The sequence below is a fragment of the Protopterus annectens genome, chromosome 7.part0, assembly GCF_019279795.1.
Source record: "Protopterus annectens isolate FY-2018-M chromosome 7.part0, PAN1.0, whole genome shotgun sequence".
Taxonomy (NCBI): domain Eukaryota; kingdom Metazoa; phylum Chordata; order Ceratodontiformes; family Protopteridae; genus Protopterus; species Protopterus annectens.
This window is the reverse complement of record NC_056739.1, coordinates 680,614,017-680,629,911: the sequence shown is the minus strand read 5'-3', so window position 1 is coordinate 680,629,911 and position 15,895 is coordinate 680,614,017.

The window sequence follows — 15,895 nt, the reverse complement described above, 5'->3', positions numbered from 1 at the left end:
CCTGATTGCCTGCTTACCATTACCAAATATGGCCTATCAGGACCTCATCTTAATCTCTTTAATCTAAGCATATTCACCGGTTACATTCCTGAAGTCTGGAAAACAGCCAATGAAATTATGCCATTATAGAAGGGTGTCGCATCCATGAATCCTTGTAACTATGGATCTATTAGTACCACAAGCCTTGTATGTAAAGATATATTATCTCAGTCCTCATTAATCTGGATTTTGAAAATCTCTTAACCCTGGACCCTCATCATTTCAGCTTTGTCATAATCAGATTCTGCCTCCCTAACCTTATCAGTTTCTATGAAAAGTCACCAAAGCAGTGGATAGTTGTTATGCAGTATATCTTGTCAAGACCTTTGATGCTTTACTTAGTGCAGAAACTATTGACAGACTTGTAAATCTGAATATAAATCTACATATTATGCTGTGGATAGCTAACTCATCTGACAGAATGCATGCAGATAGAACTTATTTTATTTTATTTTTATTTATTGACATTTGTTAACCACGTTGGTCCAGCTGGGTTTGTGGCCCATTTCCAGTGGAGACCCAAGGAGAAAAGCTAAAAAAAAAACACAAATAGTTTACAGAGAATCAAACATTTGAGCCAAAAATATGGTCAAAATCAGTTGTACAAGAACGTTAGAGCGACAAACCAAAAATGAAAACCCATGATATATACATAACAATATTTTTACAGATTAAAAAGTATATTTACATATTTGCAAAAAAGAGTCCAACAGTATTGATTGTAGAATTTAAGTATCCACAATAGTGGAGTACATTGCTGTATGTGGAGGGACTGAAAAGGTATACAGTAGGGGTGTGGGGAGCTTAAGTAGGGGCTTGACAAGGACATATTTTGGAGTTAGTAGATGAAGTTTGAGTTTTTCTGTAAAGTGGGATGGGTGAATGATGGAACAAATGTCTCTTGGGAGTTTTTTCCAGGCTTGGGCGACAGAGTGTTCTTATAGGAGTTTGCCAGCTATTTTTTTGGCTTGGTAGATTTGTAGTAGTTGCTGATTAGAGGTATGGAGAGTCCTTGGAGAAGTGTAGATAGAGATGAAGGAAAAAAGATCAGGGCAGGATGAAGGTTTGTAAAGAATGAAGAGTAACATTTGAAGTTGTTACAGCAGTAGAAGATGGGGGAATTCTAACCAGTGGAGAGTATTTAGGGCAAGGCAGTGATGTGTATTGCATGGAGAGTTTGTGATAAATCTAGCTATCTTGTGGTAAGTTTGTTGGAGTTTGTTTAAAGTAGTAGTTTGGATGTTGGTGAATACTTTAGCAGCATATAGAAGGGAGGGGAGGAGAAGAGCTTGTGCAAGGGACAGTCTGGCATTTGTAGTTTGAAAGTTTTTGTTGGTGCCACTTCTGAAAGAAAATCATTACCGGTGTTATTCCACATGCCTCAGTGTCAGGCCTACTCCTATGCTGCCTTCAATATCTTAGCCCTTTAGGCCAACATCAAAGCCTGTGATTAGCTAAGTTTTCAGATAATTGTAATCTGAGTGTGGTTATTTGCTCTTCCACCAACTCACAATTGCCCCCACATTTGTTAAATTATATTAACAATTTCCTTTCATACAGACAATACACCCATCCAGTCAGATACTGCTGTAAGGAATCTGGGCACTGTTGTTGATAATTTCTTATTTTTGGCCATCATGTTTTAGAAATCATTCTATCTGACTTGTCTTATAGATCCAAGAAGTCTAAATCCTCCTTTACTCATCAGACCTATTATTGAATATAATGCCTATTTTGTCATGCATTTGTCTAAACAAACCCTTCAACTTGAAAACTTTCTGAGATTCTTAAGTAAAGCAGTGAAGGTCCTGAAGATCTTGAGTTATCTGGAGAGGTGAACTCTGCCCCTCTCCCTCTCTCTCTCTTGGTGAATTCTGTATCTTACAGACTCTTCCATGAAGATCTGTCTTTAACCTTTTGAGCCTTGAAAGAACCAACCTCCTTTGAATATAAATATTCTTTTGCAGAAGAAATGGCTCCTCAAATGCACAGTTAAAAGATCTAAACCATTAGATATGCTGGCATGATAGTTTCACATCCCAGTGTATCCCTCACCTCCATACATCTCAACTTTACAGATTTTCTCAGAATGTCCAGATTTTTGCCTCATATTTTTGGTCCGTTTTTCATAAAATTGTGTTTTCTGGCAAATTAGTGGAAAATCATTAAAGACTGACATTAGAAAATAATGGCAGACATTTGAGTTTCAGACTTATACCCTTCAGAAAATTCATGCTAATGCAAAATATGTTATTCTATCAACTTTCTAAGTTTGTAAGAGCAACATTTAAAATTGTCCTTATTTTTTGGGCTCTTGTCCCACTTTCATATATGGCTTTATCCAGATTTCTTGATCTAAGAGGTTGAGAGGTATGTTCACCTCTGGAACAGCCTTCCAGTGCATTTCAAGCAGAGTAGTATCACTGTCACTTTAAAGGTAAAGCTAGTTGGATGAGCAGCTTCAAATTCTCTTTCAGACTATCTTGTTGCACTTATTGAAATTTCAAGGAAGTTTTGAACTTGCTTGTAATGACCTGAAGAATGACTACCTAGCATGTACTTATAAAACTATGAACCCATCTATTAAACAGCTGCACTATAAAGGGCAACAATTGTGAACTTAATTTGCTTCATGTAATTTGTTTTCATAACTCTCACACAGATTTTGTTCAACACATTACACTACTAATGTCTTATACTTGTATTTCTAGGGACAGTATAATCACATAATATGAAAATAAAGTAAATATCTTACTAAATATAAACAGTGCCTTTAATTTGTTTTTATGACACGATTTGTGATTAAAGACCAGCTAATGTAATATTGGAAGTTAAAATTATTTCATAGACCCGTTGGAGCACTTAAAAACATGATATACAAACAGCATGAGCTCATTTGGCTTAGGTAAACAGTCATTCAGAATTCTGCACACTCTCTCATTTTCTCCAAAATGGTTGCTGGACAACAGTCATTACTTTTCAGGGCAGCTCATGGGATTTTATTCTGTGCTGTTAAAATCAATGATTGATTGATTTTATGATGTTACATTGCTTTGACGTGTTGTTTCTTTTAACTGTGGACATCAATAAAATATTGAATGCTAAAACATGCCACTGTTTCAACAATGTTTTCCAGTCCTGATGTTGAAAAAGTTGAAAAAGAACTGGCAAACTATTTCACTACTCTGGCACAATTAAATAAAATATTATGACTCTATCTCTTCCTTCATAGTAGCAAGACATTATACAAATACCAACAAGGGAAACATTAAATAGCAATTATTAAAATAAAATATAGTAATTGGTTCAGAATTTGTTAATATATGTAAAACCAATTTATTTTGAAAATTAAATTCTGAAGCATAAACTGATTACTTTTTATCAACATATTTCTGTTGAATATTAATAAATATATCTAGCAAATACACAAAGGGAAAAATGCCATTACCTTTTACATAACATGGATGGCAGCATGCCATTTCATCAAATGTGATTTCTGTGAATGCAAAAAAACTGAAGCTACTTCACTGAAATTGCCTTCTCCCACATGGGGAGTGCTCCCCTCCAAGAAACAATGTTTAAGTATTTGCTGAAGGCAGTTTGTGCAAAATGGGATTTGGTTTATTTGCAGTCTTGATCCAGTGGACAGAGTCCAGGCCTGCAAAACTGCACTTTGAAAGGAAAACCATTAAAGGCATATTATGAGATAAGTAATATCCTGTGATGTCTTATGCCCAGCAAGTGAACTCTGAGGAGTGGGACGAGAGGGTTTGAGGTTGATATGGCTTTCACTTAATTTAAAGGGTTTTCATAAGTAACAAGGCAATTATTTTCCAACAGTACAATACATAATAAAAACAGTGCGCACTGTCCCTGCTGGTCAAATCTGGTAGCACTTGTGCTTATATTCTGGAGGTCATTTCACATTATAGAAGTAAAATGCCCTCAAGGATGACATTGCATTGACAAAGGTCAATACAATCGATAACTAATTGATGGCTTCTTATTGAAATTAAATTCCATTACTGAACTGAAATTCTGAAATTAAATCCAAGATTGTCAAGTATAATTTATAGCTATGTCTTTGACTGTTTTACTTGCAAGAAGTACATCTATAAGAAAATGGCTTAGCTGTTTGTATCCAAGCAGAATTCATTGGCTGAATTTTTAATATCAGGTAATCTGGATTTCATTGCACATTAGAACTGAATATCTTTTATCACCACATTCTAGAGAAAAAAAAATGTAGTTATGATACTGAATAATTAACTAACTTACTTATGATATATCTACAACAAACACTTACTAAAAACAGCTAATGAATGCATTAATGTCACACTGAATTTAATTTGATAATGTCTTTAACATTTCAGCATTCCAGCATTAAAGGTAAAGATTTTTATTTTATATCCAACAAAATAAATGTTAGGTTTCCTAGCAAGCAGAGTGTTATTAACATATTCAGCAGTAAAAAGAAGAGACAGGCTAATGCTCTATATGTCCAGCACCTTGATGGGAATGTAAGTCTACAGGTTACTCTGTCTTTTGAATTTCAGCGGCCATGGTCCATGAAGTATTAAAGCAAATTAGGCACTGCTTTAGGTATTCTAATCTCTAAATATTTGATATCAGGAAAACATTATGTTTAAGCCTGTTAATGGAAAACATAAGCAAATGTTTTCTGTGATTTCCATCTGTAAGGCAAACTTGCTAAAAACTATATACAGCAAGATAAATAATTTTATTTGTCTTTCAGATTATTGTGAACATTATTATTTAGCTCACACAAAGGCTATCTGGCTGAAAATAACAGCTAGGGTAGTTCTTTTGAATGCTCTGACCTACGTACTCCTATTCCATGAATGCTGCCCACAGCCTACAAATTAAAAGTAAAATTGCTAACCATCGATGTCTCAATGTAAAGAAACTCTAACTCCTGTGATATCATAATTTAGACTAGAAATTGATGAAAGCACCTTTTCCAAAATAGCTACAGTCATATGGAAATGGTTACCCCAAGAAATTAAAAATAATATTTGAGCCAAATTTGAAAAGAGGTTACCTAGTTCATTGTATGTTCTTCTTTTGGCTTTTCCCGGTTAGGGTTCGCCACAGCAGAACTCCGGTCCGCTAATGATTGGCAGTAGATTTTTACAGTGTCAAGGTGCCAGCTTGATGCCCAACCTTCAATGAATGCATGCTCATTATACACATGTCTTTCGAACGCCACTCGACCGCGGGGAGGACATGCCGACTCCACACAGAAGGCGCTCCAGCCGAGAATCGAACGGGAACACCTCTTGCTGTGAGGCAACAATGCTACTGCTGCACCACTGCAGCTAACTAGTTCATTGTATGATGTATACAAATGTCACTGCTTCAGGGATGTAGGCTTAACTGTCATTTAATGTTCCTATCCAATTATGTGTGCTGCATGATAATTTTAACCCAAAAATATACAAAGACTGCTTTGCATTACACACACACACACACACACACACACACACACACACACACACACATATATATATATACACATGGATCTTCACAAGGCTGAAATCAGAAATAACAGAAGATAAATTTGCCGAGACGAAAAGAGCGAAACTTTAATTTACTGAAAGGTAAAGTGTTTCTCAGGGTAAGTAAACAGTTTCCCAACAGTTACATAAAAACATAACTCAATGTATCAAACCCACCCAGGTGTGTGTATAGATAGATAGATATAGATAGATATATGGTTTGTAAGTGTTATCTTCTGTATAATTCATTTTGCTGTTTTACTTTTCTTCCAGTCACTTTGTATTATCAAGAGTTAGGGTGGTATTCATAGTTGTTATGTGAACATATTAAGTCAATTTGCATTGTTTGCACATAGCCACAAGTCTGCAGAGATACACAAAGAGCATTTATGCTTATGTTCAGTGACCTTGATTAAGCATATGTAAATGAAAAAATAATGAAATGATAATGAGAAGTGATGACTGCTCCTCAGGAAGAAGAGAAAATCAGTAGAGTTGAAAAAGAAAAGCAGCACCTCAAAACAGCATGTGTGATGACTGCAGAACAGGTACATGGCTGATCCAGGTATAGGTTCATAGGTTCATAGGTTCATACTAGGCTATCTGCCCTAGGGCATTTCTAAGCCTAGCCAGAGTGTGTTTGGCTTTCGCCACCCATTTTAAATTAATTTTTCTATGCCCTTATTTGAGGTTAGTATACTGTGCCTCTGTCTAACAGTGACACAGAAGTGATACCCGGGGTAAACCTACAATCCCCCATCCACTCATCAAGATTCCTCTTGAAGAGAGTCAGTGAGGGACTCTGCCTAACCTGGACTGGGATTTTATTCCAGAGTGAAGGGAGCCTCTGGGTTATGAATCTGTCCCTCCAGCATGTCCTATTTATTTCAGTGCTGAGGTTCAAGTCTCGTAAACCTACAATCCCCATCCACTCATCAAGATTCCTCTTGAAGAGAGTCAGTGAGGGACTCTGCCTAACCTGGACTGGGATTTTATTCCAGAGTGAAGGGAGCCTCTGGGTTATGAATCTGTCCCTCCAGCATGTCCTATTTATTTCAGTGCTGAGGTTCAAGTCTCTCATGCGCATAGCTCGATGGGATTTGGATTTTCTGAGGTGCAGCATGTCCATTAATTCTGGGTTGGACATGGCTTTATACGTCAGGCACAGATCGCCTCTGAGCAGGTGGTATGCCACTGAGTAGAGCTGGAGTTTCTTTAACCGGGCAGCATATGGCATCTGTTTGAGCCCTTTGATCCTCTTGGTGAGATACTTTTGGGGTCTTTCCAGTTGCTGCAGGTGTCTGGTAAGGTACATCCCAAAAGGGGCATTATACTCAATTATGGGCCTGATGAGGGATGAGTAAAGAGGCACAATGACCTCCCCTGATCTAGATGTGAATCCCTTCATGATTAGGTGGGCTATATAAAATGTTTTTCTAACCACTTTGGCCACGTGGTTGTCAAATGAGAGATTGCTATGAACTTGGGTCCCCAGGTCCCTAATTACTTCTTCCATACTTAATGGATTACCACTTATGTGGTAATTTGTGGGCACTTTGTTTTTGCCAAAGGGGATGACTATACACTTTTTGGCGTTTAGCTTGAGGCCATGGCTCTGGCACCAGTTGTCTGTTTTTATGAGGCCCTTTTGGAGGATGCTTGTGTCAGCTGGAGAGTCGATTATGGCACCCAGTTTACAGTCATCTGTGAACTTGGTCAGCCACAGTCCTTCCGTGTTGGCCTGTACCTCTGAGAAATATATACCGAACAAGAGAGGTCCCAGGACTGAGCCTTGTGGGAAGCCACTTGTAACTGGTTTGGAGTCTGACATGGCTCCAGCAATTCTAACCATGTGGGTTCTGTCGTTGAGCCAGTTTGCAACCCATCTAGTGACATAGGGGTTTATATTTAAGCTGGTGAGCTTATCTATAATGCCCGAGTGGGGTATTGTATCGAAGGCTTTTGCGAGGTCCAGGTAGGCTGTATGGACCACCTTCCCCTCGTCAATGGCCTTGGCGACAGTTTCAAAGAAATTGACCAGGTTTAAAAGGCAGGATCTGCCCTTAACAAAGCCAAACTGGGTAGGATCTAGTGTCTGTAGGTCCCCAATATCTTTATTTATAAGGTCCATGATGATCCTTTCCATAGCTTTGCATACCAAGCTAGTCAGGCTTATGGGGCGATAGTTTCCAGGATCCGTTGAGGCACCACCTTTGTGGAAAGGGACCACCATTGCTGTACACCACTCTTTGGGTACATATCCTGTAGTAAGGCTGAGATTGAACAGTAGTTTTATGTTTGGATTTTGCTCTTCTTGGAGTTCATGTAGGACGCAGCCCTGGACACCATCTGGTCCCACTGATGCTGTGTTTTTTGCTTTGGAGAGGGCGGCTCGTACCTGAGCATCTGAGATGTCAGGAGAGCAGCACTCTGCTGGGATAGATATTTGCCCTTTTGGTGGGGAGGTGGGGGAGAAGTTTGTGCTGAAACTGTCAGCTAGGATGTTGGCAATGTCTGTGGGTTCGGTGTATTTTGTTGTCATTTTGGACTAATTCTGAGCATATCTGGGAATTCCCACCCAGGTTCCTAACATAACTAAAGAAAGCCTTGTGATTATCCTTAGTGTCCTGTGCAATTTTTCTCTCAAAGCTGGCCTTAGACGATTTTATGAGTGCCCGTAGTTTTTTGCTAATACTGATCAGAGATGCCTTCCCTTTTTGGGATTTTGCTCTATCATGTAGTAGCTTCCTCCTTCTATTGTATAGTTTGTTTATGGCTGGGGTCCACCAGACAGGACGTCTGCCTTTGGAGGATTGAATCTTGGTTTTATTTGGGATTGCATGATCCATGCATTCCTGAAGGTATTCATAGAATGCGTTTATAAAGGATTCTGTGGTCTGGGCCATATTTTCCACAGGCCCGGGGGCTTTGAAGGATTCCACCTCGGTTTTGAGGAGTGTAAAATTTGCTTTAGAGAAGTTTTTCACATTGGTTTTCTGGGCAGGGGTGGGGTCGGGATGTGAATATCCAGTGAGATTAGTTTATGGTCTGATCTTACCAGTGAGGGATACACTTCTGGTCTGGAGCATAGAGTCCCCATGTTGGTGATGATCAGGTCCAGTATGTTTTCCCCTCTTGTGGGAGTGGTAACAAGTTGTTCCATAGCATTTGAGTTTATAAATTCTAGGAACCTTTGGGCTAGGGTGTTGGAGCTAGAGTAATGCTCCCAGTCTATCTTTGGGTAGTTGAAGTCGCCCAATATAATGGTGTTTGGAGAGACCTTCATATTTTCCAGTGTTCTCAGGAAGGCCAAGTGGAGCTCCTGGGTTTGGGAGGGTGGTCTGTAGCAGGCTATAAACTGGAAGGCAGTTTTACCCACTGTAAGTTGCACATGGATAGTCTCTGATGCTTCGTGCTGTGCCACCAACCTGGAGGTGTGGGTATCTTTGACGAATATTGATACTCCCCCTCCTTTTATGGTTCAGTCCAAGTTTTGGGGCCAAAAAGCATGGTATGAGGTATAACCTGGTAGTGCTGGGGTGCTCTCGGGAGCCTTGAACCAGGTTTCTGTTACTGCACAGATAGCGATGTTCTCCATGCTAAGGAGAGTTTCGAGTGCATGCATCTTGAGGTTTAGACTTCTGGCGTTGAGTAACATTACCCTTAGTTTCTTATCCCTTGTGATACTTATGGAGGTGGGTTTGTCTTTTGAGCCTTGCCTAAAAAAGGCACTATGGGGGTAGCAAGAGCCTTTGCCAATATCCGAAAGCCAAGGGGTGATAGGTGCAAGCCGTTCCTAGCGAAGCATCGTGGCTTGTTGAGCATGTCATCCCAGGCTGACAGGCATTGGATCCCCTTTGAATGACACCAATACTTAAGCCAATTGTTGAAATTGATCATCTTGTCTTCATATTGTGGCATCATTCTTGATGAAGGTAAGATGCTACTCAAGGTCAGGGTCATACCGGCATGGGCTACATGCTCAGAGAGCTCCTCTATGTCTCTTTTCATGTAGTCCAGGGAGGTACGTCTCAGGTCCTTCACACCAGCATGGACAATGACTGAGTCATATTTGTACTTGCCTTGGATTGACCTGAGTGCTTGTGTTATGTGACGGATCCTAGCGCCCGACAGGCAGCTCACCATGACCTTCTCCTTGTTCAGCCTGGTGAGCAGGACGTCAGTGTGCCTGACGATAGAGTCACCTATTACAAGTGTATCAGGTGTGTTGTTTAGCCTTAAGGGCTGTGACTGTTCAGCACACTGGCTTTGTGAGCTATGTGTTGCACGTGTTTTGTTTTGGGGTAGCAGTTGCTTGGGTGTCTGCTTTGGAGGTCTCTGCTGCTTTGTGTGTTTATGTGTTTGGTTTGCTGTCATGGTAAGTCTATGTGTGACTGGAATTGTAGTGAGTGTGGTTTCCTTTTCCTCCTGACTAGTTACGCCAGTACTGAGTTGAGAGAGCTTAGCCTCCAGTTTGGCTATATGGTTGCATCTCTCACATGTGTTGGAATTTGTTGGGAGGAGGAGAGGGTTGTCTGTGCACATGAGGCAGTTGTAGCATTGCCTCAAGATTCCCAGATTCACCAGCTGGACCGGAGAGGAGATTGACAACTGACCTTTGGACATGCTAGAATAGTATTGGGAATTCCTTTATAATTGAAAAAAAAGGGCCAGTGGGGAACAAGGTACTCAAGGGGAGTTTGTGATGGTGTAGTGTTTTTAATTTTTTAGCGCTGACCTATATAATTGCTTTAGTGAGCAAGTGCCAGGTAACTTAAATGCAATGTGTTACAGGTAACTTAAATGCAAAAATGACAAACAGTAACTTTCATTCAAGTGAAACAAGGAGATAAGTACAGTAAGCAATGCAGATGTCACTAGGGATCCACAGAAGTGCTAAAAAGCCGCATTTTAGGTGGAATTAGCATTTCAGGGAAATAACAAGCAAACAAACAACAAGCATACAAACAAAGCTAGATTCAGCAGGCCTGGATCTAGTCTATGCTACAGCAAACAAGGTGTACCAATTTCAGTAAGAAACTGTTCAAATATGCAGGCACTATAAGCCTTTAACCAGAAATTCCCAGCTCAGAAGGGCAGAGTCCAGCCTCTCCTCCCACAAGAGTGCAGACCACGAACCTTCTTAATGTAAAATAACTGGCCTGAAGCCCAAGTGCTTAAACCAGAACTAACACACTTTTAGAATAACAGACCCTGAGCCCTCAGTCAGCAGTTCCCAATTTAGAAGGATGTAAGCTACCTGTCCTGCCACCACAGTGCAGGCCACAAACCTTCCTAATGTAAAACAACTGGTCTGAAGCCCAAGTGCTTAATCCAAAAGACTTAGAATGATAGCTTCATACTACCAAGCAGTAATAAATACAATTGAATGGAAATACATACATTGTATGAAAATAAGGTACATAAGGTAAGCTGTTGGTGAAATGCAAAAGTCCATGAAATCATTCAAAGAATGAAGGAGTGCAGGAAAAAGTGGGAAATAGAAAGACAGACAAGGCAAACAAAGAGTACTGGTTGGCTAACAAAGATGCCAAGACAGGAATTGCAATAGCAAAGAACAAGGCATTAAAGGTACTGTAACAGCTTCTGGAAAGTGACTCAGTAGATGGCACTAAGAAATTCTATCAGGCTGCAAGGCAAAGACAGAGAGATAAAGACAATAGTCAGATAACTTTTTGTAAAGTATGTCAGCAAGAACCTATTCACCAGCTCACAGGAAATAAAAGGTATATGGAAGAACTACTTTCAGCAGCTTCTGAAGGAAGATGATTGACTTTAATAATTCATCAGCATGGTAGAACAATTCATCAGCATGGTAGAACAAGGTTAACAGAATACATTGCTATATAAAAGGATGGTCTGTCCCTTTCTCTCCTACGCTTCCAAATATTGGCTTTATCCACCTCGTTGGAGCCTTGTTAGGTGATAGTAAATTGACAAACCAACTGGCTCAGCAAATAAAACCCAAAGAAACCTAAAGGTATTGCTGCTTAATGCTAGGAGCCTAAACAAACTCCTCATGCTTTCCTTAGTATGGAGAATATAGACATCTGTGCATTTACTGAGACATGGTTTAAATCCACAGAAATTACTCTGCCTGTATATGGCTTCAGTGCCTTCCACACATGTAGACCATCAGCTGCATAGACAGGGAGAAAGTTGGAGGAGTATTAGTCTATATTAGCAACAAGCATGACTCTATGCTGGTTAAACAGTATGATGCCCTAGAGTTTATCCATGTGCAAATCACCATAGGCAAAGTCCACTGCCATATCCTAACAAGTATAGGTCACTCTGTATATCATTAGAACCCTATACCTCATACCTAGACCTACTGGACACTCACCATTAAACCAAATACTCCTCATGGGAGACGTTAACTACCAGTTTATAGACTGGGAAATATTCACTGCTTCATACTTGTAGGCACAACAATTTCTGGACTTTATTAACACATATGCACTTGACCAGATAGTGCACACACCAACCAGAGGTTCAAACACACTGGACCTGGTACTCATCAATTTGAGAAAGCACTGACCCCCCCCCCCCAGTTTTGTGTCCTCACTGCTGAGGTTGACCAAAAAATCTGTCTACTTTGAAATAAAAATCAACTTGGTAACCCCAACAAACAATGTAACAGTTAGAAATTATTCCAAAACAAACTACATCATATTAAGTGATAGTTTGTCAAAATAGAAAATGCTCCTCCAAATCCCAGGTTCACAGCAAGCTACCTGGAACTTCTCACAGAGACCCTGTATAACCATGTAAATGGCTGTATATCAGCAGCTGTGCCTACTAGAGGGAAGCCCAAAACAAACTCTAAAACAAACTAGACTGATGGAACACTAACCTTAATAAAGTATATAACAAAAGGAAAAAGTCATAACTAAAATCAGGAAGTGCACCAAACATAATTATAGGAGCTCTCTAAACTTGATAAGAAACAAAAAGGACCAGTTTAAGTCCAGCAAAGCCAATTATGAGCTCAAGATAGACTCACAGGCTAAAATAACCACATGACCTTCTATAGCTAGGACTGAAACCTCAAAGGTAGCACACATATAAATGTGCCAAAGTGCTAGATAGTGGTGCCAGCTATAATGAGCAGAGTGACATAGTAAATTTACTTGCTAACAAATTCAGCTCAAATTTCACCTTCACTCCCTCCCCCCATGTCCCACCATGAAATACCTACCAACATGACCCTGCAACTATTAACATGGAGCGGATCCTGGTGGTGCTTGCTAAGGCCAAGGGCACAACTTAAGTAGGCCCCAGCAAAATACCAGGATGCCTCCCAAATAGGGATGCCTCCCAAATAGGTTGAAACATGAACTATCAGGACCACGAGTCACTGGTTCAACTATAGCCCCAAAACAGGCTTTGTATCATGAGAATGGAGGACTGAATGGTTGTCACAATTCACAAGGATAAACCATCAATTGACCCCAAAAACTACATATGTATTAGTGTGACTAGTCCAGTATGTAAGGCCATGGAATGAATCATAGAAATGATGAACAAAGACATAAGCAACCTTTAGACACTGGAGTCATCCCAGTTTGGCTACATCAAGGGAAGGTTATGCTTACTTTATCTGGTGGACTTCTTTGAGAAGGCCAGCAAAGCAATGAATGAGAGTAAAAAGTTGTATATTGCCTACCTGGACCTGGCTAAGGCATTTGGTGCAATAACTTCCTCATGTATATTTGATAAACTCACCAAACTTGGCATAAACCCAGCAGACTCAAAGATAGGATTAGGAAGTCAGGATTGGTTATACCACCTCCAGTAAGAGACTGGTCACCAGTTGGGTATCTCAGAGCTCCTTGCTAGGACTGGCCCAATTTGGCATCTACATCTCAGAGGTAAAGGCTAATGTCAAGGGCCTTTGGCTGATCAAGTTTGCAGATGACTGCAAATTGGGAGCTTTAATAGATTTCCCCATGGCACAAGCATCTTACAAGAGGGTCTAATGCAGGCAAATTAATGGTGCCAAAGTCTCAGACTAAAACTCAATGAGAAGAAATGCATTATAGTGCCTTTTGGAAAAAAACTGCCAACCAGGCTAATTACTCCATTGATAAGGCACCCCTGAGTTCCCCAATTTTCTGTCATTTGCTTTCCTTTCCTGTTAACTAGTCTAGTCCAGATACAGATTTGCTGTATCCAGGAATGTTTGTAACTTCCTGAACCCCCCCAAGACTTTCTGTGTTGGAGGGAAGCCTTCTAGTTTATCAGTGGGAGTGGTAAGCACTAGGTAGCCTATCTACCACATAAGGAGTGTTTTTTTCTGGACCAGAAATTGTAGTTATTGGCCATTTGGGAAGTTTTTTCATCTATTTCAACTTTTCTGGTTTAAAAGCCTGCATTTCAGATTGTTTCCCAGTTTTCCTATAACTGGTCTTGTCCAGATACATATTTGCTGTATCCATGACTGTTTGTAAGCTTCTGAGCCCCTCAAGCCTTTCTGTGTTGGAGGGAAGCCTTCTAACTTATAAGTGGGAGTGGTAAGCACTAGGCAGCCTATCTACGACAAGTGGAGTGGTTTCTGGCCCAGAAATTGTGGTTTATTGGCCATTTGGGCAGTTTCTTCCATCTCTTTCAACTTTCTGGTTTAAAAGTGCATGTTTGCACATCTTTCCCCCTTTCCTGTAACTAGTCTAGTCCAGATAAAGACTTGCTGTATCCAGGACTGTTGTAAGCTTTGGAGTGGTGCCAAAGTCTACTCTTCAATTTTTCTCTTAGATCTTCTAGTTCTCTCCTCTCCTGCACTTATACTAGCTTATTAGTCTAGCACTTTACCAGACTTCTTGCACCAATTATAGTAGCACACAAAGGTGCTACCAGCACTAAGCATTCTACAAAGAAACAGATTCAGTACTTATTATCAATGCCCACCTCTCCAGGCATGTCTAAAGGTCAGCTCCCTGTGCTTTCTTCTATTAACCTGGTGAACTTGAGCATCCTGAGGCAATGTAGCAACTGCCTCATGTACACCGACAACCGTCTCCTCTTACCTCCCAACACTCAGACTTGCAAGACATCCACTTATATATCCAGACTGGAAGCCAAACACTCTATAGCCAAGACCAGAATACTTGCACCACACCACATGGAACACATAGCCCTCCAGAGCACACAGCAGCACCGCCTTCACATAAAAACACAAACCACACACCAACTTTCATGGAGGCTCTCAATAAAAATCTACCCAAGCAGCAGAGACCTCCAAGGCAGAAATGCACTTGACCACCACAACACAACACTAATCACGAGACACATAACTCTCCTAAACAGTGCGCCACTCAACCAAAGCCCCTAAGGCAAATCAGCATGCCCAACACACTAGTCATAGGTGACTCAATAGTGAGGTACACTGATGTCCCACTCACTAGGTTGAATAAGGAGAAAGTAACAGTCAGTTACCTGTCAGCTGCCAGGATCTGCCACATAATGCATGCAGTCAAGTCCCTCAACAACAGGTACAAATATGATTCTGTTATTGTACATGTGGGTGTGAATGACCTGAGATGTACCTCCCTGGACTACATAAAAAGAGACATGGAGGAGCTCTCAGATTATGTAGCCCAGGCAGGTATGACCCCTAGGCCTGAGCACCATCCTACCATCACCCAGAATGATAACACAGTACAAGCAGAAAATGATTGATTTCAACAATTGGCTAAGTTTCTGATGTCATTCTAAGGGGATCCAGTATATGTCTGCCTGGTATGACATGATTGACAGACCTCAAAGCTTTGCCAGAGATGGCCTGCATCTGTCATCTCTGGGCTTCCGGATACTGGCCAAGGCTCTTGCCACCCCTATAGTGCCTTTTTTAGGCATTGTTCCAAATATCAAATTACTACTGTAACAGCTACAAACAAATGAAATCTGAGAGTCATGTTGCTCAATGCTAGAGGTCTAAACCTCAAAATGCACTCGCTCGAAGCACTCCTTAAAATGGAGAACATCAACATTTGTGCTGTAACAGATACCTGGTTCAAGGCAGCATAAAGTTCCCCTGCACTACCAGGTCATAACTCATTCTACACCTTTCAGCCCCAGAACTTGGACAGAAGCTCCAAAGGTGGTGGTGTTTCCATATTCATAAAGGATGCACACACCTCCAGACTGGTAGACCAACATAATGCATCAGAGATACTTCAGGTGCAGCTAACATTGGGTAAGACAACAATTCAGGTTGTAGCCTGCTATAAGTCCCCAACCATGTCCCAAGACTCAGACACCCCATTCCTAAGCACCCTGGAGAATATTAGGGCCCAACCTAACACTTTCTCACTGGG